General features: G+C 41.4%; 1 pseudogene; it reads right to left on the bottom strand.

Moving 5' to 3' along the window:
* Positions 1–853: 853 nt before the first annotated feature.
* LOC129839057 (zinc finger protein 883-like) overlaps positions 854–26,369 on the bottom strand; it is a 32,094-nt pseudogene continuing 6,578 nt past the window's right edge.

Here is a 26,369-nt window from a genome sequence, read left to right as displayed (position 1 = left end):
TTCGTCTACATACGGTTGTTTAAATTGTATCTAATTATATTCCCAGTATTACTTTATCAAATCTCTAGTAATCGATTATAGACACATACAATTCATCATATTTTCACAGAATCCATATAAAACGTAAGAAATTCTCAGGTACTCACGACAACCATTCCATTTGCTTTTTCAAGGACTTTCCATAGGTACGAAGCAGCTCTCCAAACATTACTCCCAGCAGAACAAAAAATAAACTTTTGTTTCCCGGACAATGACCATGGGATCCCCAACGGTTCTCTAACCTCCCAGAGACCACGGCAAAATCAAGCCTCCCAGGAACTATAGACCTTCCGCTGCATTCTAAAATATCATCTCGCTTATTATCCAAATTTCAATCATCTGATTTAGCATATTTCTATATGTTACTATCCAAACGTCAGATTAAGACTCATTTCCATATTCACATAACTCTCATATCACAGTCACACAATGCTATTCTCAAACATACCTAATCAATTAGTTGTTTTCAACAATATTTTAATCTGCAGGAATATTTTCACATTTCTATGTCATGGTTAGTTCCTAGGATAATGTAACTCATACATTTACATCTTTCAATACTTCTAAAATTGGGTCCAGGTTTAAAACAATTACAGGTTTAAAACAATTACAGGCACACCTTACTATCTTATACTATATCATAAATGGTCTTAACTAGTAAACACAGATTCTAGTTTTCATCCAGTTCACACAGATAGCTAACATTTACCCAGGTCGTCAGGAGCGGTCACCAAGTGAAGATTCACATCTCCATCGCCAAATGTGGTGGTTAACTTCTTTAATATCAAATGAGGAGAGAAACTTACCACACAAGTCAGAGTTATTCTTAAACTAAATCTTTATTCACTTATTAATAAGGGAGCAGGTCAATACAACGTACACATATAAAGTTAATCAATTGAGTGCTCTACGATAATGATGGCTGGTCGACCCACAGGACAAAAGTACAAAGGTCTTTTATAGCCAAGATACTCTCCTTTCAACCTACATGACGAACAATAGATGTATAGAACGGGTCACAAGATTAAGATTTGTATGAAAGATACCTATAATTCTCAGCAGACAGTATCTGCTGTAAAAACAGTAGAATTTGTGTAGAGACCAGAGTCTGGCCCTGGGGTCATCTCTCCCTGGTACCATATAGAACAGACACATTAACTCATGCTCTGGAATGCGGTCTCTTTAGGTTTTATCACCCAAAAGACAGTGTAAATCTCCCAGAGGCCCATCCTCAGTAGAACACACAGACACAATAGTTCTAAGAACCCTCTATTCTGTTGCATAAAACAACCATTTGATGCAACAAAAGTATTATAACATAATCTTGCAATTTTGCTCTCAGTGTCCACTGAAAGTTGACTAGTAACAACAACTGGGACCTAAAAGACACCCACCATGAGACCCACTAAATCTGCCCAAGAAGATGCAAACAAAAGAAAAAGCCACAACAAACTTAAAGACAGGAAGCAAACCAAAAAGATGGAGCAACTAAAGGTGTTCACTCTCCACATCTATCAAGACAACTGGAGCACTGGACCAGACACTCTTAAATAGAATCTGGACCAGCTCAGGTGAAACACCTTCCCACTAACGAGATGGACAAGCCAGCACAGGTGTAACACTAACGAGGTGACACCAATCAGTGCACCCTATGTGGTAACGAGCTATACGTGCTAAATGTAAGATGTATATACGTGATAAATGTAAGATGTAAGATTGTTAATACAATTGATTATAGACCAATTTATTATACTGCGTCCATGTGTTTAGGCTGCAAGTATGTTGAAATTAAGTCATCGAAAAAACAACCCGAAAACTACAACTACAACCGAACATATATTGGACGTCGGGCATAGTCTTATTTCCAACGTCTTTTCAATTATATTTTTCTAAATTGGAATAGCGCAATGTCAAAACACAGTTTCAACGTGTCCAAATCAATAACCAATATGCAGAAACAGTTTGGGATATATTGAAAACCTAAACATGTTGAAGTGTTGCGTTTTGATTCAAGTGGATCACCAACGTGGTAAGTGTAACACAAAAAAATTTCTTCTTTTGTTTGCCTCTTCCTGGGCAGATTTAGTGGGTCTCAACGTTTAGGGTTCCACATTCTGATATTCATTCAAATACTGCTACTACAATGTTAAAACATTCTACATTGTGACATTATTTCATTGATATCATGAAACAACTCCTTCATGTATGTATTTTCTGATGTTTAATCAGAGATCTTTTATCAGAGTATCTCTTCCCACATTGATCACAGCTATACGATTTCTCTCCTGTGTGTGTTCTCTGGTGTGAAGTCAGCTGGCTTGATGTAGGAAAACTCTTCCCACATTGATCACAGCTATAAGGTTTTTCTCCTGTGTGTGTCCGCTGGTGTACTATCAGGCTGCTTGGGTGAGAAAAACTCTTCCCACATTGATCACAGCCAAAAGATTTCTCTCCCGTGTGTGTTCTGTGGTGTTTAGTTAGATAGCTAGATGTAGTAAAACTCTTCCCACATTTATTACAGCTTTAAGGTTTCTCTCCCGTGTGTATTCTCTGGTGTGATTTCAGAGTTTGTAGCCCAGTAAAACTCTTCCCACAGTGATCACAGCCATAAGGTTTCTCTCCTGTGTGTATTCTCTGGTGTATAGTTAGATAGCTAGATGTAGTATAACTCTTCCCACATTGATCACAGCTATAAGATTTCTCTCCTGTGTGTGTTCTCTGGTGTACTACCAGGTTGCTTAGCTGAGTAAAACTCTTCCCACATTGATCACAGCCATAAGGTTTCTCCCCAGAGTGTATTCTCTGGTGTATAGTTAGACAGCTAGATGTAGTAAAACCCTTCCCACATTGATCACAGCTAAAAGGTTTCTCTCCTGTGTGTCCGCGCTGGTGTACTATCAGGCTGCTTGGGTGAGAAAAACTCTTCCCACATTGATAACAGCCAAAAGGTTTCTCTCCAGAGTGTATTCTCTGGTGTGATTTCAGGGTTTGTAGCAGAATAAATCTCTTCCCACATTCATCACAGCCGTAAGGTTTCTCTCCTGTGTGTGTTCTCTGGTGTATAGTTAGATAGCTAGATGTATTAAAACTCTTCCCACATTGATCACAGCTATAAGGTTTCTCTCCTGTGTGTGTTCTCTGGTGTGATTTCAGGGTTTGTAGCAGAGTAAAACTCTTCCCACATTGATCACAGCTATAAGATTTCTCTCCTGTGTGAATTCTTTGATGTATTTTAAGTTTTACTGAAGAGTTGAATCTTTTCCCACAGTCAGAGCAGCAGTGAGATTTCTTCCCTGTGGGTCTCTGCTGGTGTTTCTTGAGGTGTTCTGATCTGGAGAGACTTTTCTCTGCCTCATCAGCATCATGATGTTGTTGAGGCTCCCCAGAGGATCCACGATAATCCCGGCTCTCTCCTGTGTGAACAACAAAGTCAGACAGATGGTTAAAGGCCCACAACAGCAGAAATCCACTGTATATTTGAGGTAAAGGGTGATGCCCAGAGCGTACCCATGAAGGTGTACAACAATTGACGTCTGTTGTATTTAACAATTAAGACAGTCAAGATAGTAACAATAGCCAGATTTAGTCTTGTTTTCACATTAGTAGTAACATCGATGATTGTAGGCTAGAAATAAGTTATTCAAGTTGTTCAAATCCTAAGCAGTGTGCCAGATAACTTTTGGTCTCCAATATAGGCCCCTTTCTGTGTTTGCTAAAATTTCGGCACAAGGGCATAGCACACACAATTTGGTTGCAGAAACTCCTCCCTGCTAATGAGGAAACCGCTAGTTATGGATGTAGTATATCTGCCTGGAGCAAAAATAGTGAGCGAAGATTTTAGATTTTCACAATGTATTCTGAACATTACAGTGCAAGATCAGGAGTGCTACTCAAGGAAACTCACATTAAGCGCTGTGTCTATTCACTAATTCACCACCGTGGGAGAAAACCCTGGGGAGTTCTCATAGGCTGACAGCAATAATATCCACCATTTCCAGGTTGCTTATAAGTGCATTTCACATTAAATATGGATTGTAATTGTAGGCCTTGAATCACCTGCTTCAATTGATTTATACTTAAACACTTCAACCAGTAAAATGCTCTTTGGCTAGCTTTGCCATCAGACTGACAATGAGGGTTTGTACACTAAGTGTTCAACAAATTGGCACATAACTTCACCAAACAACAACATAGACCTACTGTAGGACCCATAACTTCGCTTTAGCAATCTCACTAGGATAAAGACCTCCTCCATTCCTGCCATTATTGAAAGAGATCGTGATACCTCACATCTCAAAATAGGGCTACTTAATGTTAGATCCCTCAATTCAAAGGCAGTTATAGTCAATGAACTTATCACTGATCATAATCTTGATGTAATTGGCCTGACTGAAACATGGCTTAAGCCTGATGAATTTACTGTGTTAAATGAGGCCTCACCTCCTGGTTACACTAGTGACTATATCCCCCGTGCATCCCGCAAAGGCGGAGGTGTTGCTAACATTTACTATAGCAAATTTCAATTTACCCCCCCAAAAATGACGTTTTCGTCTTTTGAGCTTCTAGTCATGAAATCTATGCAGCCTACTCAATCACTTTTTATAGCTACTGTTTACAGGCCTCCTGGGCCATATACAGCGTTCCTCACTGAGTTCCTATCGGACCTTGTAGTCATAGCAGATAATATTCTAATTTTTGGTGATTTTAATATTCACATGGAAAAGTCCACAGACCCACTCCAAAAGGCTTTCGGAGCCATCATCGACTCAGTGGGTTTTGTCCAACATGTCTCTGGACCTACTCACTGCCACAGTCATACTCTGGACCTAGTTTTGTCCCATGGAATAAACGTTGTAGATCTTAATGTTTTTCCTCATAATCATGGACTATCAGACCACCATTTTATTACGTTTGCAATCGCAACAAATAACCTGCTCAGACCCCAACCAAGGAGCATCAAAAGTCGTGCTATAAATTCTCAGACAACACAAAGATTCCTTGATGACCTTCCAGACTCCTTCTGCCTACCCAAGGACGTCAGAGGACAAAAATCAGTTAACCTTTTCTCAATAGTCACTTTGTAAAAATTTAGTTCCCAAATTAAACTGCCTCATACTCAATTCTTGCTCGTACAATATGCATATTATTATTACTATTGGATAGAAAACACTCTAGTTTCTAAAACCGTTTGAATTATATCTGTGAGTAAAACAGAACTCAAGTTGGAGCAAACTTCCTGTGAGGAAGTGAGAAATATGAAATCAGGCAGGCTGTTCTGGGGTCAGTTTATTAATGTGCATGTCTTCTATTGGTCGAGATGCACTGCATACGCCTTCCCCTAGATGTCAGCAAATAGTGAGAATTGGAATGGAGTTGCTAGGCAGATCTGAGGCCATATAAATGGTCTTGGAACGTGGGGTGCAGTCTTTTCAACATTCGTCATGACGCAAGACAGACCTCAGGATGGCGTTCTGGAAAGCTCCCGTTATAGGCCTTAGATATATCCGGCTCTGATTTTATTCGATATAGGTGTTAAAGACATCATAATGTTGTTATTTTAAACCGAGTTATATCAGTTTATATCAGTATATTGCGATTTTGGGATATTTCTTTGTGCTGCGTTCTAGTGAGTTGGGCACGTCTGGGCCACATGGCTAATGTTTACTGCTAATTCCAAAGTTGAAGGCGACAATCTACAACCGGGCAACGATTCTTTTGGACAAAGGACAACTTGCCCAAGATTCTGATGAAAGCTCATCAAAAAGTAAAAACTATTTATGATGTTAATTCGTTGTTCTGTTGAAAAATGTAAAACTCCTATTCCGCCATTAATTTCGGTGCGGTCTCGCTTTAACGCACGCTGTATGTCGTAGTAACGTTAATTTTAAAAATCTAACACAGCGGTTGCATTAAGAACTAATGTATCTTTCATTTGCTGTCCAACCTGTATTTTTTAGTCAATTTTATGATTAGTTAATGATTAGATTAGGTGCCTCTCCCAAGATTTCTCCCGACATTTTGTTGGCAGCTTGGCTACTATTCTCATTGTATAACCACGATTTGTGCCGCTAAATATGCACATTTTCGAACAAACTCTATATGTATTGTGTAATATGATGTTATAGGACTGTCATTTGAAGAAGTTTGAGAAGGTTAGTGAAAAAAGTAATATCTTTTGCTGGTTTATTCGTTATCGCTATTGTTGGCTTGAATCAATGCTGTTGTGTGGTTGGCTATTGTAGTAAGCTAATATAATGCTATATTGTGTTTTCGATGTAAAACACTTAAAAAATTTGAAATATTGGCTGGATTCACAAGATCCTTGTCTTTCATTTGCTGTACGCTGTGTATTTTTCATAAATGTTTTATGATGAGTATTTAGGTAATTCACGTTGCTTTGGTGAGAGTTGTGATGGTGGCTGCAATGGTAAACTATGATTTATACCTGAAATATGCACATTTTTCTAACAAAACATATGCTATACAATAAATATGTTATCAGACTTTCATCTGATGAAGTTTTCTTGGTTAGTGACTATTTATATCTTTATTTGGTCGAAATTGTGATAGCTACCTATGCAGGAAAAAAATGGTGGGAAAAAAAACTTGTGTCTTTTGCTATCGTGGTTAGCTAATAGAAATACATATTGTGTCTTCCTTGTAAAACATTTTAAAAATCAGAAATGATGGCTGGATTCACAAGATGTGTATCTTTCATCTGGTGTCTTGGACTTGTGATTTAATGATATTTAGATGCTAGTATTTACTTGTGACGCTATGCTAGGCTATGCTAGTCAGCTTTTTTACTGATGGGGGTGCTCCCGGATCCGGGATTGTGATGAAGTAGAAGTTAATCACCTAACTGAAGAACTCAATTTAACCTTGCGCAATACCCTAGATGCAGTTGCACCCCTAAAAACTAAAAACACTTGTCATAAGAAACTAGCTCCCTGGTATACAGAAAATACCCGAGCTCTGAAGCAAGCTTCCAGAAAATTGGAACGGAAATGGCGCCACAACAAACTGGAAGTCTTCCGACTAGCTTGGAAAGACAGTACCGTGCAGTATCGAAAAGCCCTCACTGCTGCTCGATCATCCTATTTTTCCAACTTAATTGCGGAAAATAAGAACAATCCAAAATGTCTTTTTGATACTGTCGCAAAGTTAACTAAAAAGCAGCATTCCCCAAGTGAGGATGGCTTTCACTTCAGCAGTAATAAATTCATGAACTTCTTTGAAGAAAGGATCATGATCATTAGAAAGCAAATTACTACGGACTCCTCTTTGAATCTGCGTATTCCTCCAAAGCTCAGCTGTCCTGAGTCTGCACAACTCTGCCAGGACATAGGATCAAGAGAGACACTTAAGTGTTTTAGTACTATATCTCTTGACACAATGATGAAAATAATCATGGCCTCTAAACCTTCAAGCTGCATACTGGACCCTATTCCAACTAAACTACTTAAAGAGCTGCTTCATGTGCTTGGCCCTCCTATGTTGAACATAATAAACGGCTCTCTATCCACCAGATGTGTACCAAACTCACTAAAAGTGGCAGTAATAAAGCCTCTCTTGAAAAAGCCAAACCTTGACCCAGAAAATATAAAAAACTATCGGCCTATATCGAATCTTCCATTCCTCCTCAAAAATTGTAGAAAAAGCTGTTGCACAGCAACTCACTGCCTTCCTGAAGACAAACAATGTATACGAAATGCTTGTCTGGTTTTAGACCCCATCATAGCACTGAGACTGCACTTGTGTAGGTGGTAAATGACCTTTAAATGGCGTCAGACCGAGGCTCTGCATCTGTCCTCGTGCTACTAGACCTTAGTGCTGCCTTTGATACCATCGATCACCACATTCTTTTGGAGAGACTGGAAACCCAAATTGGTCTACACGGACAAGTTCTGGGCTGGTTTAGATCTTATCTGTCGGAAAGATATCAGTTTGTCTCTGTGAATGGTTTGTCATCCGACAAATCAACTGTACATTTCGGTGTTCCTCAAGGTTCCGTTTTAGGACCACTATTGTTTTCACTATATATTTTACCTCTTGAGGATGTCATTCGAAACATAATGTTAACTTTCACTGCTATGCGGATGACACACAGCTGTACATTTCAATGAAACATGGTGAAGCCCCAAAATTGCCCTCGCTAGAAGCCTGTGTTTCAGACATAAGGAAGTGGATGGCTGAAAACTTTCTACTTTTAAACTCGGACAAAACAGAGATGCTTGTTCTAGGTCCCAAGAAACAAAGAGATCTTCTGTTGAATCTGACAATTAATCTTGATGGTTGTAAAGTCGTCTCAAATAAAACTGTGAAGAACCTCGGCGTTACTCTGGACCCTGATCTCTCTTTTGACGAACATATCAAGACTGTTTCAAGAACAGCTTTTTTCCATCTACGTAACATTGCAAAAATCAGACATTTTCTGTCCAAAAATGATGCAGAAAAATTCATCCATGCTTTTGTTACTTCTAGGTTAGACTACTGCAATGCTCTACTTTCCGGCTACCCGGATAAAGCACTAAATAAACTTCAGTTAGTGCTAAATACGGCTGCTAGAATCCTGACTAGAACCCCAAAATTTGATCATATTAATCCAGTGCTAGCCTCCCTACACTGGCTTCCTGTTAAGGCAAGGGCTGATTCAAGGTTTTACTGTTAACCTACAAAGCGTTACATGGGCTTGCTCCTACCTATCTTTCCGAGTTGGTCCTGCCGTACATACCTACACGTACACTACGGTCACAAGACGCAGGCCTCCTAATTGTCCCTAGAATTTCTAAGCAAACAGCTGGAGGCAGGGCTTTCTCCTTTAGATCTCCATTTTTATGGAATGGTCTGCCTACCCATGTGAGAGACGCAGACTCGGTCTCAACCTTTAATTCTTTACTGAAGACTCATCTCTTCAGTGGGTCATATGATTGAGTGTAGTCTGGCCCAGGAGTGTGAAGGTGAACGGAAAGGCTCTGGAGCAACAAACCGCCCTTGCTGTCTCTGCCTGGCCGGTTCCCCTCTCTCCACTGCGATTCTCTGCCTCTAACCCTATTACAGGGGCTGAGTCACTGGCTTACTGGTGCTCTTTCATGCCGTCCCTAGGTGGGGTGCGTCACTTGAGTGGGTTGAGTCACTGACGTGATCTTCCTGTCTGGGTTAGCGCCCCCCCCCCCCCCCCCCTGGTTTGTGCCGTGGCGGAGATCTTTGTGGGCTATACTCGGCCTTGTCTCAGGATGGTAAGTTGGTGGTTGAAGATATCCCTCTAGTGGTGTGGTGGCTGTGCTTTGGCAAAGTGGGTGGAGTTATATCCTTCCTGTTTGGCCCTGTCCGGGGGTATCATCGGATGGGGCCACAGTGTCTCCTGACCCCTCCTGTCTCAGCCTCCAGTATTTATGCTGCAGTAGTTTATGTGTCGGGGGGCTAGGGTCAGTTTGTTATATCTGGAGTACTTCTCCTGTCTTATCCGGTGTCCTGTGTGAATTTAAGTATGCTCTCTCTAATTCTCTCTCTCTCTGAGGACCTGAGCCCTAGGACCATGCGTCAGGACTACCTGGCATGATGACTCCTTTCTGTCCCCAGTCCACCTGGCCGTGCTGCTGCTCCAGTTTCAACTGTTCTGCCTGCGGCTATGGAACCCTGACCTGTTCACAGGATGTGCTACATGTCCCAGACCTGCTGTTTTCAACTCTAGAGACTGCAGGAGCGGTAGAGATACTCTTAATGATCAGCTATGAAAAGCAAACTGACATTTACTCCTGAGGTGCTGACTTGCTGCACCCTCGACAACTACTGTGATTATTATTATTTGACCATGCTGTTCATTTATGAACATTTGAACATCTTGGCCATGTTCTGTTATAATCTCCACCCGGCACAGACAGAAGAGGACTGGCCACCCCTCATAGCCTGGTTCCTCTCTAGGTTTCTTCCTAGGTTTTGGCCTTTCCAGAGTGTTTTTCCCAGCCACCGTGCTTCTACACCTGCATTGCTTGCTGTTTGGGGTTTTAGACTGGGTTTCTGTACAGCACTTTGAGATATTAGCTGATGTACGAAGGGCTATATAAATACTTTTTTGATTTGATTTGATTCTCCTAACAACATAGACCTAGGACTATAAACAATTTTATATTTCAGGTGAAACATGGAAACTAAAATTAATTTGCCATAACATTTCATAACCAGATAATTTTGTGAATAATCCCACTAGGGTACTCTGTAATGGGTTGTCATTCTAAACGTCCTGAACAAAGGAAAATATCACTGTGTGTTGTACAATAGCCTATGTAACGGATGTGAAATGGCTAGCTAGTTAGCGGTGGTGCGCGCTAATAGCCTTTTAAATCGGTGACGTCACTTGCTCTGAGACCTTGAAGTAGTGGTTCCCCTTGCTCTGCAAGGGCCGCGGCTTTTGTGGAGCGATGGGTAACGATGCTTCGTGTGACTGTTGTTGATGTGTGCAGAGGGTCCCTGGGTCGGGGCGAGGGGACAGACTAAAGTTATACTGTTACACCTATCCATCAAGGAACAGTTCTCTACACATTATGAGCTAAGTATCTCTGTCTCCAAACAGACTAACGAGACCCTACTGTAAATCAAGCAGACAACAACATTATAAACATCAATTTGTTAGGGATGTTGGATCCAACGTGGAGCACGGCATAACTGTCTTTACCGGTGTAATGAATGAAGAAGCACTTTGGTTGTTGTTGCATGTTATGATGTTTGTCATTTGACTGTCATTCAGAAAATTATTTCCTGGATCGGCTGATGATAGTTGAACATGTGACTATAACAAAACAGCTACAGTATTAAGTATTATGTGTAATTATTGAAGAACCACGTTAATGACAGTACCCATTTGGGCGCTGTCAATACGGTGAGTCTCGGTTAGCACCATTTAATATTGCGTACTCTGAAATTATTTAGGATCTATGCCCATGAAAACTGTTTTTCCAGCGTAATATAAGGCGACACTAAATGTTACGTAGGTAGAGTGCATTTTAGAAATCTGAATACAAAAAACTGTAAGAACATGAAAATAACCTAAACCACAAGGCCAAATCTACACTGGAGGAGCTTACCAAGATGACATTGAATGTTCCTGAGTGACCTAGTTACAGTTTGGACTTAAATCGTCTTGAAAGTCTAAGGCAAGACTTGAAAATGGCTTTCTAGCAATGATCAACAACCAACTTGACAGAACAGGAACGATTTTAAAAAGAATAATGAATATTCACATGAAGATCAGTCTCCTATTGGACGACATCACGACTTCCCATCAAGCCAACTCCTTGAATGCCTTACTATGACATCACTCACTCCTTCTAGTTTGCATTTGTCTAAAAAAAACACTATTTAGCTCAAAACATTTATTTGTTTCCCTTTAGTGTGTTTATACTTTACTGTATTTACATATCACTTTTCAACTGGAAAAGTATTTTTTTAAATAACCGGAGGAAGTCATGAACAATTCCTACAGTACAAAAACATATTCAGGTGTAGAATGCCATTTTAAAAATCAAACATTTGTTCAACAACTGCAGAGATCAATGCCCCTGTTTTATAAGATAGTACTCACGGGTGGGTATAATTTGAGGAACGTTCCAACAGGAATCCGTTCCAAAAACTTCGGAAATATCAAGGTTGCCAACAAACAACGCATACAGTTGTATAACAGAATGACATACCGGGTAGGGAGTGAGCTATGTAATTACCTTTTTCACTCAACACGTTTATTCGGAAAAATGTCTCTCTTCGTTCTGGTAGCCTCCACCATTTCTCGTTCGTTGGTTTAGTTATTTTTTCCGGTGTTCCTGCATTTGCCGGTGAACTCTGTTGCGCCTCAATTAGGGAATCGCTGTGGTTGAAATGTAACTAATGACCGCTAGCCCCAGTATTTTTTTTAGCTAGGTGGCTTGTACACAATTGTTACCGATGATACTGTATATACCTACTCTTACTACAGAAACATGCATTTAGCCAAGTTCTCTGTGTTAATCCTGTTTCCAAAATATAGCAGGTAACTTGTGTCTGTCGGTGTTGTTGAGTTCATCTTGCCTAGTTAAATAAAGATTAAATAAATTAGAACATTTAAAATATATACTTTGACCTATTTCAGGTAACCCCAAGATGCTTGATTTACTACACCTGCTTTTGAATAACTTTCCAGTCGTTTTTGCTTTACATTCCGACTTTTGAACGTCTGTTTATTGGACATATATATTAGTGTCTAATAAAAAAGAGCAACTTATGTAAAGCATCCTATCTGTTTTAAGGTTATAGTGTCTGTGTATATGTGTGTGTAGTGTAGGTCCTCTTGATGTCCACTAGGTGTCAGCACAGCTTCAATAATTTCACACCATGTTCAGAACATGTTTTCATGTGTCACAAATCAAATTGTATTTGTCACATGCACCGAATACTACATGTGTAGACCTTGCAGTGAAATGCTAAAATTAAGTCCTTAACCAACAATTTAGTTATAAGAAAAATAAGAAATAAAAGTAACAAATAATTAAAGATCAGCAGTAAAATAAAAACAGCGAGCCTATATACATGGGGTACCGGTACAGAGTCAATGTGTCGGGGCACCTGTTAGTCGAGGTAATTGAGGTGTTCCTTTCAAGTCCAGTGGTGTAAATTACTTAGCATAAATGTATTTAAACTACTCCACTACATTCTGTTAATATCTGTTTTTTTTTTGTATCTGTACTTTTACTCTTTCTGTTTCTTTACAACATTAAATTTTACTTCACCACATTTCTAAAGAAAATAATATTTTTTTTTCTCAATACAGTTTCCCTGGCACCCAAAAGTACTTTTTGCATTTTGAATGCTAAGCCGGACAGGAAAATGGTCCAATTCACACACTTATCAAGAGAACATCCCTGGTCATCCCTACTGCCTCTGATCTGTTAGATTCATCCAAGATGGCATAGCAGTTCAGACGACTTTTTTGTCCTCGTATTGTCGTGTCCTGTATACATATATATTTACACCTTTCTTCGCATATCTTTATAAATTTTATTATCCAAGAACTCAACTACAAAAGCTTTCCTGCAACCCGCCTCACCAATTACAAAAAAAAAGTATTATTTACCTCAAATCTGAAAATCCACAGTGGAAGCTAGCCAGAGGCTAACCAGAAGCCGGCCGAAACTAGCCAGAAGCTAGCCGGAAGCTACCCAGAAGCTAACTAGAAGCTAGCCAGTAGCTGATCTGAAGCTGCCCAGAAGTTAGCCGGTTTGCTGGCTAGCGTTGGTGTTTCAGCTGCCCCCGTTTTGTGGTCTTCAGCTATTCCTTTAGCTCGATAATCTATCGGCACTTTTGTGCAACGCGACTCGGACCGGAGCATACCGGCCCTATTTTTCTCAGTGTCCCCAGATTTCAGCCGCAGGCTCTGGACGTTTGCACCTTGATTTCGCAGCTAGCTAGCCTCAAACCGTGTGACTATTGGCTTACGTCGATCCCGGAGCAAACTTAAATTATTCCGGAGCTAGCCAGCTAAGGAGTTCCATCAGCCATTCCTGGGCTACAGTCACCTATCCGGACCCGTTTTTTTGTTGTTGTTGCTGCAGATGCGGAGCCCCATCGGGCCTTCACGACTGACTGCCGACATTATCTGCCCGAGGGAGTTATCCAACTGGCACCTCCGTCGCAACGTTACCTGAACGCTCATCTGGGGCCCGCTGATCGTTAGCTGTCTTATCGGCTGCTATCTGAATAAGTATATCGGACAATTTTTTCTTGGGTCACTATATCTATTTTGCCAATTGGATTGATCCCCTCTACCACACGGAACCCCACTAATCTACCGACGGAAACGCACGAGGTGTCTAAAAATAGACTTCCATCCTATGCTATCTTGCTACTGATAGCCATCTACCCGGCCAGCTGTCTGGATCGCCGTGACCCCAACCAACCTCTACTCACTGGACCCTTATGATCACTCGGCTAAGCATGCCTCTCCTTAATGTAAATATGCCTTGTCCATTGCTGTTCTGGTAAGTGTTTATTGGCTTATTTCATTGTAGAGCCTCTAGCCCTGTTCACTATACCATATCCAACCTTTCAGTTCCACCACCCACATATGCGATGACATCACCTGGTTTCAATGTTTCTAGAGACAATATCTCTCTCATCATCACTCAATACCTAGGTTTACCTCCACTGTATTCACATCCTGCCATACCTTTGTCTGTACATTATTCCTTGAAGCTATTTTATCGCCCCCAGAAACTTCCTTTTACTCTCTGTTCTAGACAACCAATTCTCATAGCTTTTAGCCGTACCCTTATCCTACTCCTCCTCTGTTCCTCTGGTGATGTAGAGGTGAACCCAGGCCCTGCAGTACCTAGTTCCACTCCTATTCCCCAGGCGCTCTCTTTTGATGACTTCTGTAACCGTAATAGCCTTGGTTTCATGCATGTTAACATTAGAAGCCTCCTCCCTAAGTTTGTTTTGTTCACTGCTTTAGCACACTCTGCCAACCCGGATGTTGTAGCCGTATCTGAATCCTGGCTTAGGAAGACCACCACAAATTCTGACATTTTCATCCCTAATTACAACATTTTCAGACAAGATAGAACGGCCAAAGGGGGCGGTGTTGCAATCTACTGCAAAGATTGCCTGCAGAGTTCTGTTTTACTATCCAGGTCTGTTCCCAAACAATTTGAACTTCTACTTTTAAAAATCCACCTCTCTAAAAACAAGTCTCTCAGCGTTGCCGCCTGCTATAGACCACCCTCTGCCCCCAGCTGTGCTCTGGACACCATATGTGAACTGATTGCCCCCCATCTATCTTCAGAGCTCGTGCTGCTAGGCGACCTAAATTGGAACATGCTTAACACCCCAGCCATCCTACAATCTAAGCTTGATGCCCTCAATCTCACTATCAATGAACCTACCAGGTACCACCCCAATTCCGTAAACACGGGTACCCTCATAGATATCATCCTAACCAACTTGCCCTCCAAATACACCTCTGCTGTTTTCAACCAAGATCTCAGCGATCACTGCCTCATTGCCTGCATCCGTAATGGGTCAGCGGTCAAACGACCTCCACTCATCACTGTCAAACGCTCCCTGAAACACTTCAACGAGCAGGCCTTTCTAATCGACCTGGCCGGGGTATCCTGGAAGGATATTGATCTCATCCCGTCAGTAGAGGATACCTGGATATTTTTTTTAAATGCCTTCCTCACCATCTTGAATAAGCATGCCCCATTCAAGAAATTTAGAACCAGGAACAGATATAGCCCTTGGTTCTCTCCTGACCTGACTGCCCTTAACAAACAGAAAAACATCCTATGGCGTTCTGCATTAGCATCGAACAGCCCCCGTGATATGCAACTTTTCAGGGAAGCTAGGAACCAATATACACAGGCAGTTAGAAAAGCCAAGGCTAGCTTTTTCAAGCAGAAATTTGCTTCCTGCAACACAAACTCAAAAAAGTTCTGGGACACTGTAAAGTCCATGGAGAATAAGATCACCTCCTCCCAGCTTCCAACAGCACTGAAGATAGGAAACACTGTCACCACCGACAAATCCACTATAATTGAGAATTTCAATAAGCATTTTTCTACGGCTGGTCATGCTTTCCACCTGGCTACCCCTACCCCGGTCAACAGCACTGCACCCCCCACAGCAATTCGCCCAAGCCTTCCCCATTTCTCTTTCTCCCAAATACAGTCAGCTGATGTTCTGAAAGAGCTGCAAAATCTGGACCCTTACAAATCAGCCGGGCTAGATAATCTGGACCCTTTCTTTCTAAAACTATCTGCTGAAATTGTTGCCACCCCTATTACTAGCCTTTTCAACCTCTCTTTCGTGTCGTCTGAGATTCCCAAAGATTGGAAAGCAGCTGCGGTTATCCCCCTCTTCAAAGGGGGGGACACTCTTGACCCAAACAGCTACAGACCCATATCTATCCTACCCTGCCTTTCTAAGGTCTTCGAAAGCCAAGTTAACAAACAGATTACCGACCATTTCGAATCCCACCATACCTTCTCCGCTATGCAATCTGGTTTCCGAGCTGGTCATGGGTGCACCTCAGCCACGCTCAAGGTCATAAACGATATCTTGACCGCCATCGATAGGAAACAATACTGTGCAGCCATATTCATTGACCTGGCCAAGGCTTTTGCCTCTGTCAATCACCACATCCTCATCGGCAGACTAGACAGCCTTGGTTTCTCTAATGATTGCCTCGCCTGGTTCACCAACTACTTCTCTGATCGAGTTCAGTGTGTCAAATCGGAGGGTCTGTTGTCCGGGCCTCTGGCAGTCTCTATGGGGGTGCCACAGGGTTCAATTCTTGGACCGACTCTCTTTTCTGTATACATCAATGATGTCGCTCTTGCTGCGGGTGAGTCTCTGATCCACCTCTACGCAGACGCCACTATTCTGTATACTTCTGGCCCTTCTTTTGACACTGTGTTAACAACCCTCCAGGCGAGCTTCAATGCCATACAACTCTCCTTCCGTGGCCTCCAATTGCTCTTAAATACAAGTAAAACTAAATGCATGCTCTTCAACTGATCGCTGCCTGCACCTGCCCGCCTGTCCAACATCACTACTCTGGAAGGCTCTGACTTAGAATATGTGGACAACTACAAATACCTAGGTGTCTGGTTAGACTGTAAACTCTCCTTCCAGACTCACATCAAACAACTCCAATCCAAAGTTAAATCTAGAATTGGCTTCCTATTCCGCAACAAAGCATCCTTCACTCATGCTGCCAAACATACCCTTGTAAAACTGACCATCCTACCAATCCTCGACTTCGGTGATGTCATTTACAAAATAGCCTCCAATACCCTACTCAATAAATTGGATGCAGTCTATCACAGTGCCATCCGTTTTGTCACCAAAGCCCCTTACACTACCCACCACTGCGACCTGTACACTCTCGTTGGCTGGCCCTCGCTTCATACTCGTCGCCAAACCCACTGGCTCCAGGTCATCTACAAGACCCTGCTAGGTAAAGTCCCCCCTTATCTCAGCTCGCTGGTCACCATAGCAGCACCTACCTGTAGCACGCGCTCCAGCAGGTATATCTCTCTGGTCACCCCCAAAACCAATTCTTCCTTTGGCCGCCTCTCCTTCCAGTTCTCTGCTGCCAATGACTGGAACGAACTACAAAAATCTCTGAAACTGGAAACACTTATCTCCCTCACTAGCTTTAAGCACCAGCTGTCAGAGCAGCTCATAGATTACTGCACCTGTACATAGCCCATCTATAATTTAGCCCAAACAACTACCTCTTTACCTACTGTATTCATTTATTTATTTTTGCTCCTTTGCACCCCATTATTTCTATCTCTACTTTGCACTTTCTTCCACTGCAAACCAACCATTCCAGTGTTCTTTTAAAAAAATTTTTTACTTGCTATATTGTATTTACTTCGCCACCATGGCCTTTTTATATTTTTATTTATTTTTATATATATTTTGTTTGCCTTCACCTCCCTTATCTCACCTCACTTGCTCACATTGTATATAGACTTATTTTTCACTGTATTATTGACTGTATGTTTGTTCTACTCCATGTGTAACTATGTGTTGTTGTATGTGTCGAACTGCTTTGCTTTATCTTGGCCAGGTCGCAATTGTAAATGAGAACGTGTTCTCAATTTGCCTACCTGGTTAAATAAAGGTGAAATAAAAAAATTAAATAAAAAATCTAGCAGACTCACTAAACACATGCTTCGTTTGTAAATTATGTCTTAGTGTTCCCATGGCTATTTCTTAAATAAAAATACAAGAGAATGTGCTGTCTGGTTGGCTTAATATATGGAAAGTCAAATAATTTATACTTTTACCACTGATACTTAAGTATCTTTTAGCAATGACATTTACTTAGTATTTTACTGGGTGACTTTCACTTTTACTTGAGACATTTTTCTATTAACATATTTTTACTTTTACTCAAGTATGACAATTGGGTACTTTTTCAACCACTGTTCAAGACGTTTAGCACCCAATACCCAACATTCACTTGGTGGCTTGAAGTAGGAGTGCTGAACTAGGATCTGTTTAGCATTTGTGAGTAGAATGAATAACATTACTTTGACCGGGGGTGGGGGGGGTACTGATTCCAGTTCAGCACTCTTAGCCTGAGACATTTCATAAATGCGTACAGAGGAGCACTTTTCTACGATCAGCTTTGCCTAATCTGGCCCTCAAACCATCATGGTCACCTAATAATCCCCAGTTTACAATTGGGTCATTCATCCCCCTCCTCTCCCCTGTAACTATTCCCCAGGTCGTTGCTGCAAATGAGAACGTGTTCTCAGTCAACTTACCTGGTAAAATAACGGTAAAATAAATAAATAAAAATTCTGAATCAATTGTCTCTGGAATAAGATTATATGGACAGGGGTGGGTTTGATCATAGATCAGCACTCCTACTCAACACCAGTTGCTGTACCCTAACATTTTATAATCCAATTTCCCTTGCTGTCTATGTCCTTCCGGAACCCCACCTCAACATTGTTCTGTCAAGGCAACAAAAGCAAGTTGGCATGCTCTTGAAAGGAATTTAACTCACAACCTCTCCTTTGGGAATTCACCACCATAATTGCTACTACAACTATTTTTAAACTATCTTAACATGTGGCTTTCTTCAGGGGGACCAAGACTAGGAACACCATTGAATGGTCTACAAAGAATGGCCCCAGGTAAAAGTTGGCTTTTGCGGAGTATGGTTGTATTGTTACTCCACAGCATAGTATGTTATCACAACTCTGTTGAAATGACATTTGAAACAAGGTGTCACTTCATTCTTGCTATTTGATGGGAACTAGCCCCTTTTCCCCTACATACCTCTTGTTTGCTCTTTCAGGCCCACAAAGGCAACAAGAAAGAAGTTGCTACATTAACTGTTTCTCTGGGATTTGAACTCTCAAACTTGGTTTCGGGGAGCAACCACCATAACCACTACTCTACCAGACAGACGGAGACTAAATGTTAAGGGGAACATGAAAATGCACACATCAAAGACAACATTTCAGAGGTTGGAGAATGGTGTGGGGGCTTGTACTTCTTGGGTCCACCAACCCTTCCTCAATCTTCTTCTGATGACTACAAGCTTAGATTATGAATCTTCAAAACCTACACTATAGAATGGATGTGTTTAGGAACGGGGGACGAAATTAAAAAGGACGTGTTTCCAATTACCAGCAAATAGACCCTAGAAATGTTATTCCAACATCTTAATATTGGAACTTTGTCCCTTCATTTGCCTACTACTGTCTATAAGCTATCATGACATGTGGGTTTTTTCTTGGGGACAAGGTATCGGAACGCTTTTGAATGGTCTACAAAGCATGCCCCCAGGTCAAAGTTGGCTTTTTGCAGACAAGGATTATATTGTTACTCCACGACAAAGTGTGTTATCACAACTCTATTAAAAGGACATTCTATACAAGGTGTCACTTCAGTCCTTCTACTTGATGGGAACTAGCCCATACCCCCTACACACCTCAAATTAGCTCTTTCATGCCAACAAAAGGCAACATCTAAAAATTGCTCTTCTCAGATTTGAACTCTCAAACTCTGGTTTGGGAAGCAAACACCATAACCACTACTCTACCAGACAGACAGACTCATTTTACTTTTTCACATGCAGAGACTCCTTTTTCTTTTTCACATGCTATAACCTAACAACCTTATTCTAAAATCGATTACGTTAATATTTTCCCTCAATCTACACACAATACCCTATGATGATAAAGTGAATATCGGGTTTATACATTTTAGCAAATTAATTACAAATAAAAAACAAAAATACCTTATTTACATAATGATTCTTCCCCTTTGCAATGAGTCTCAAATTGAGCTCAGGTGCATCCTGTTTCCATTGATCATCCTAGAGCTGTTTCTACAACTTCATTGGAGTACAGCTATGGTAAATTCAATTGATTGAACATGATTTGGAAAGGCACACACCTGTCTATATAAGGTCCCACAGTTGACAGTGCATGCCAGAGCAAAAACCAAGCCAAATCAAATTTTATTTGTCACGCCGAATACAACAGCTGTGGTCCTTACCGTGAAGGTCTTACTTACAAGCCCTTAACCAACAATGCAGGTCAAGAAATAGAGTTAAGAAAAGTTTTAATAAACTAAAGTCAATTTTTTTTATTAAATCCATAAGTAACACAAGACAATTACATAACAATAACGAGGCTATATACATGGGGTACCGGTACCGAGTCAATGTGCGGGGGTACAGGTTAGTTGAGGTCATTTGTAAAGTGACTTTGCATTTATAATTAACAGTGAGTAGCAGCAGTGTAAAAACACTGGGGGAGTGGGGGTTCTTTGACAATTTTTTGGCCCTTCCTGTGACAACGCTTAGTATATAGGTCCTTGATGTCAGGAAGCTTTGCCCCAGTAATGTACTGGGCCGTACGCACTACCCTCTGTAGCGCCTTATGGCCAGATGCCCAGCAGTTGCCGTACCAGGCGGTTATACAACCTCTCAGGATGCTCTCGATGGTGCAGCTGTAGAACTTTTTGAGGATCTGGGGATCCATGCTAAATATTGTCAGTCTCCTGAGGGGGAAAGGTTGTCGTGCCCTCTTCACAACTGTGTTGGTGTGTTTCGACCATGATAGTTTGTTGGTGATGTGGACACCAAGGAACTTGGAACTCTCGACTCGCTCCACTTCAGCCCTGTCGATGTTAATGGGGGCCTGTTCGGCCCTCCTTATCCTAAAGTCCACGATCAGCCCCTTTGTCTTGCTCACATTGTGGGAGAGGTTGTTGTGATCAGGCCAGGATGTACTGAGGCATGGTTCCAGGGCTCAGGTCCTCTGGGAGGGGAGGGAGAGGGAGAGAAAGAATTACAGGGTGCATGAGACAGGAGAAATACTCCAGATATAACAGATTGACCCTAGCCCTCTGACACAAATTTTGCAGCATAAATACTGGAGGCTGAGATACGAGGGGTAGGGAGACACTGTGGCCATGTCCTATGATTCCCCCGGACAGGGCCTATGATGTAGTGGACCCTACCAGAAAACTTTTAGTTACTTTTTGCATTTATTATGCTTTAAGTCTTACATATACACAAGAACAACACATTTCTACATTTTGGTGAAAGTTGGCCATCAGCTAACCACAACTTTCCTGTCAAAGACATTCATGAACTACAACTTGACGATCTGACTGTGTGGGGTAGAGAAATTCCAACTAACGGTTGAAAAATTCACCAGGTTCTTTCTGTGTATATGCAGAACAGTATACAAATACACTAATAATACATCCAGTCTCTGGTTATTGGTGATACTTTCCATTCTGCCCTATTGTGACCTTTGACCCCTTGCAAAGGGCCTTAAATTTCCACATTCTGGATGACATCCTGCTAAACTTTCATTGTTTGATCTAGCGTGTGAAAAAAAATGTCCCTCTCACTTGTCCCATGTGGGCTGACCTACGGTGCAGTTAGATGGAAAGGTGCTACTTGATGTAGACATGACATGTGATTTGGGATGAGGGGAAATGTCAATCAATGACAATTGAAATTGCTAATTTATTCTGCACATTGCTATATTTGTTCATGTAGACATTGAATATGTTTCATATGTGGGTGATGCATTTCATTTGTAGTCTTTCTTAATTTGTCCTTTTTAAATATATTTAACATCATTTGGTGGGATGTCTGTAAGAAATCACTTATGATGATCAATATTTCAATTTAGTGTAATGACATCAAACACTCACTTCTCCTGAAGGGCGTACATAATATGATTCACTATTCGCCATAAATGTAAAAGCATTAGATTGGCATATGCTTGGCCCAAAAGGAGTTTCCACAATATTTCCTGTTCATGCAGAGAATTGAAAGGGGGCACTTTGGGAGAACTGAGATGTTTGATACAAATTACTGAGCAACTCCTTCCTCCCTCCTTGAAGTAATCATTGCTTAGACAGGAATGGGCAGGTGAAACCAAGGGCTCCACTACATGGCATTAACCTGTCTAGTCATTTCTAATCAGTGATTACTCCTTAGGAGGACAAAAAGAGGGATATATGTAAAGATTGAGCGAGCCACTACTGTCAGCTACACAACCCAATCCTGTTATTTGCATATAATATACTTTTGACCTCTCACCTGTATATTGTCTTTAACCATTCCACAGATATCTTGTACAGTGGAAACACTTGAGCCTCTGCCTCGTCCACATCAGCAATAACTCATCACTCCTACTCCAGATAAATTCATTAGCATGAAGTTTGATACCCATATGACCCCACTCAACCCCAGGGGCCAAGTGTTAACATTCCATCTAACCCGGGGCCTTACGTATCAAGTGTCTCAGAGTAGGAGTGTTCCTCTCGGATCAGTTTTGCAGTTTACAACAAGAATTAGATTATAGACACATCCTAGATTATAGACAGATCCTAGATCAGCACTGACTGTGAGATGATTTCTGGATGAAGTCCCAGGTCCCCCCCTGTCCATGTTATGTTGTTCATTTGGTTCTTAATATGGCTTTTGGGGGCCCTAACCAATATTTGGTTTGGGGGCTGCCCACCTCGCTGGCAAAACGTTGTAGTGCCCTCCCCCCTCTTGACGGTGGAGAGAAATTGAAATCTTTGAATTATTTACATTTCAATTGTGGCCATTTTGCCATTGTGCAGGGAAAGGTTTAGCAATTTTGAATACATTACATGCAATTAGACTCATTTTGCCATGGAGCAGAGAAAAGGTGCAGTATTACAGTGAATTTGCTGCAATTCTACACATTTTGCCAAGATTTATGCAATGTTAACCATGTCTGAGTGAGAGTGACTAACACAATCATTGGGGGCCTACTGGAGGTCAGGGCCCTTGGGCACATGGCCCTGCGTGCCCAGTCGGTATCGGGTCATTATTACAAGAAGTTTAGATAACTGGCTAGACTAACTTACCAATCTACATTTTTGTAGCTGACATGGCTAATTGTGACTCGGTGACTGGCAATATTTGTTCTGATATTTACTATATACATTTTTAGGATTGTGTGTTTTGTATTGTTAGGTATTACTGCATTGTTGGAGCTAGAAACCAACATTTTGCTGCCCGTACGATAACATATGTGTATGTGATAAACTTTTATTTGCTAACCAACTGCTGATGCACAACCAAATCTCTAAATTTCACCTTGTGTATTTTACTATTGTAGCACAACAGTAAGTGACCGCTGTTAAAAAAGAAATAATAATGATAATAATGGTCGGTGGCCTCCGAGCTACTGCTTATGTGGATTATGCCTGCAGCCCACTGTGGTTATGCGTCATAGCGCAATTCCATCCTCACTGGAAGTAATCATTGCTTAGGCATGATTGGGCAAGTCACGTATTTAGAAATGATCATTGATTACAGGGGGGATATGGTTAAAAAAAATACTATTGTAATTCACTTTCAATCCATGTTCTTTACATTCAATGTCAAATTCTGTATACTGATTATTTCCATTTAAAAAGAAGTAACTGACGTAGAATGTCACAGGTCTCAATTTAATTCTGAATGGACCCCAATCTAGCTTGGAAAACTATTTGAAGCACGAGGGGACATTTCTCCTTATAACATTCCATATAGTTAGCCTGTAACTATCTGGAAAACTTGTCCTATGTGTCATCTCCATACTTATCAGAATGCCAAAAAAGAAAGAGGGCCCCAACTTTTGATGACATTGCCTCAGTTGTTAAAAGGTTAGGCCTCTCACCAGACGAAGTTAGAGCAGCGTGCTACCATCAGGACAATGATTATTTTCTGGGCTGGTCATTGAACTGGAAAGGTCTAACACCCTCAGCTATCATCGTCAACTCTACGATGTGTGGAGGAAGGGAAGGATAGCCAATGATGGTAGCACGCTGCTCTAACTTTGTCTGGTGAGAGGCCTAACCTTTTAACAACTGAGGCAATGGCATCAAAAGTTGGGGCCCTCTTTCTTTTTGGTATTCTGATAAGTATGGAGATGACACATAGGACACGTTTTCCAGACAGTTGTGCAGGGAAAGTTGCATGTAATTGCATGTAATGTATTCAAAATTGCTAAACCTTTCCCTGCACAATGGCAAAATGGCCACAATTGAAATGTAAATAATTCAAACATTTCAATTTCTCTCCACCGTCAAGAGGGGGGAGGGCACTACAACGTTTTGCCAGCGAGGTGGTCAGCCCCCAAACCAAATATTGGTTAGGGCCCCCAAAAGCCATGTTAAGATCCAAATGAACAACATAACATGGACAGAGGGGGACCTGGGACTTCATCCAGAAATCATCTCACAGTCAGTGCTGATCTAGGATCTGTCTATAATCTAGGATGTGTCTATAATCTAATTCTTGTTGTAAACTGCAAAACTGATCCGAGAGGAACACTCCTACTCTGAGACACTTGATACGTAAGGCCCCAGGTTAGATGGAATGTTAACACTTGACCCCTGGGGTTGAGTGGGGTCATATGGGTATCAAACTTCCTGCTAATGAATTTATCTGGAGTAGGAGTGATGAGTTATTGCTGATGTGGACGAGGCAGAGGCTCAAGTGTTTCCACTGTACAAGATATCTGTGGAATGGTTAAAGACAATATACAGGTGAGAGGTCAAAAGTATATAATATGCAAATAACAGGATTGGGTTGTGTAGCTGACAGTAGTGGCTCGCTCAATCTTTACATATATCCCTCTTTTTGTCCTCCTAAGGAGTAATCACTGATTAGAAATGACTAGACAGGTTAATGCCATGTAGTGGAGCCCTTGGTTTCACCTGCCCATTCCTGTCTAAGCAATGATTACTTCAAGGAGGGAGGAAGGAGTTGCTCAGTAATTTGTATCAAACATCTCAGTTCTCCCAAAGTGCCCCCTTTCAATTCTCTGCATGAACAGGAAATATTGTGGAAACTCCTTTTGGGCCAAGCATATGCCAATCTAATGCTTTTACATTTATGGCGAATAGTGAATCATATTATGTACGCCCTTCAGGAGAAGTGAGTGTTTGATGTCATTACACTAAATTGAAATATTGATCATCATAAGTGATTTCTTACAGACATCCCACCAAATGATGTTAAATATATTTAAAAAGGACAAATTAAGAAAGACTACAAATGAAATGCATCACCCACATATGAAACATATTCAATGTCTACATGAACAAATATAGCAATGTGCAGAATAAATTAGCAATTTCAATTGTCATTGATTGACATTTCCCCTCATCCCAAATCACATGTCATGTCTACATCAAGTAGCACCTTTCCATCTAACTGCACCGTAGGTCAGCCCACATGGGACAAGTGAGAGGGAAATTTTTTTTCACACGCTAGATCAAACAATGAAAGTTCAGCAGGATGTCATCCAGAATGTGGAAATGTAAGGCCCTTTGCAAGGGGTCAAAGGTCACAATAGGGCAGAATGGAAAGTATCACCAATAACCAGAGACTGGATGTATTATTAGTGTATTTGTATACTGTTCTGCATATACACAGAAAGAACCTGGTGAATTTTTCAACCGTTAGTTGGAATTTCTCTACCCCACACTGTCAGATCGTCAAGTTGTAGTTCATGAATGTCTTTGACAGGAAAGTTGTGGTTAGCTAATGGCCAACTTTCACCAAAATGTAGAAATGGGTTGTTCTTGTGTATATGTAAGACTTAAAGCATAATAAATGCAAAAAGTAACTAAATGTTTTCTGGTAGGGTCCACTACATCATAGGCCCTGTCCGGGGGAATCATAGGACATGGCCACAGTGTCTCCCTACCCCTCGTATCTCAGCCTCCAGTATTTATGCTGCAAAATTTGTGTCAGAGGGCTAGGGTCAATCTGTTATATCTGGAGTATTTCTCCTGTCTCATGCACCCTGTAATTCTCTCTCTCCCTCCCCTCCCAGAGGACCTGAGCCCTGGAACCATGCCTCAGTACAACCTGGAATGATGACAACAACCTCTCCCTCAATGTGAGCAAGACAAAGGGGCTGATCGTGGACTTTAGGAAAAGGAGGGCCGAACAGGCCCCCATTAACATCGACAGGGCTGAAGTGGAGCGAGTCGAGAGTTCCAAGTTCCTTGGTGTCCACATCACCAACAAACTATCATGGTCGAAACACACCAACACAGTTGTGAAGAGGGCACGACAAAACCTTTCCCCCTCAGGAGACTGACAATATTTAGCATGGATCCCCAGATCCTCAAAAAGTTCTACAGCTGCACCATCGAGAGCATCCTGAGAGGTTGTATAACCGCCTGGTACGGCAACTGCTGGGCATCTGGCTATAAGGCGCTACAGAGGGTAGTGCGTACGGCCCAGTACATTACTGGGGCAAAGCTTCCTGACA

The sequence above is a fragment of the Salvelinus fontinalis genome, chromosome 40 (assembly GCF_029448725.1).
Source record: "Salvelinus fontinalis isolate EN_2023a chromosome 40, ASM2944872v1, whole genome shotgun sequence".
Classification (NCBI taxonomy): Eukaryota; Metazoa; Chordata; class Actinopteri; order Salmoniformes; family Salmonidae; genus Salvelinus; species Salvelinus fontinalis.
Note: the sequence above shows the minus strand (reverse complement) of the source record. Positions and strands in the feature narration are given on the sequence as shown.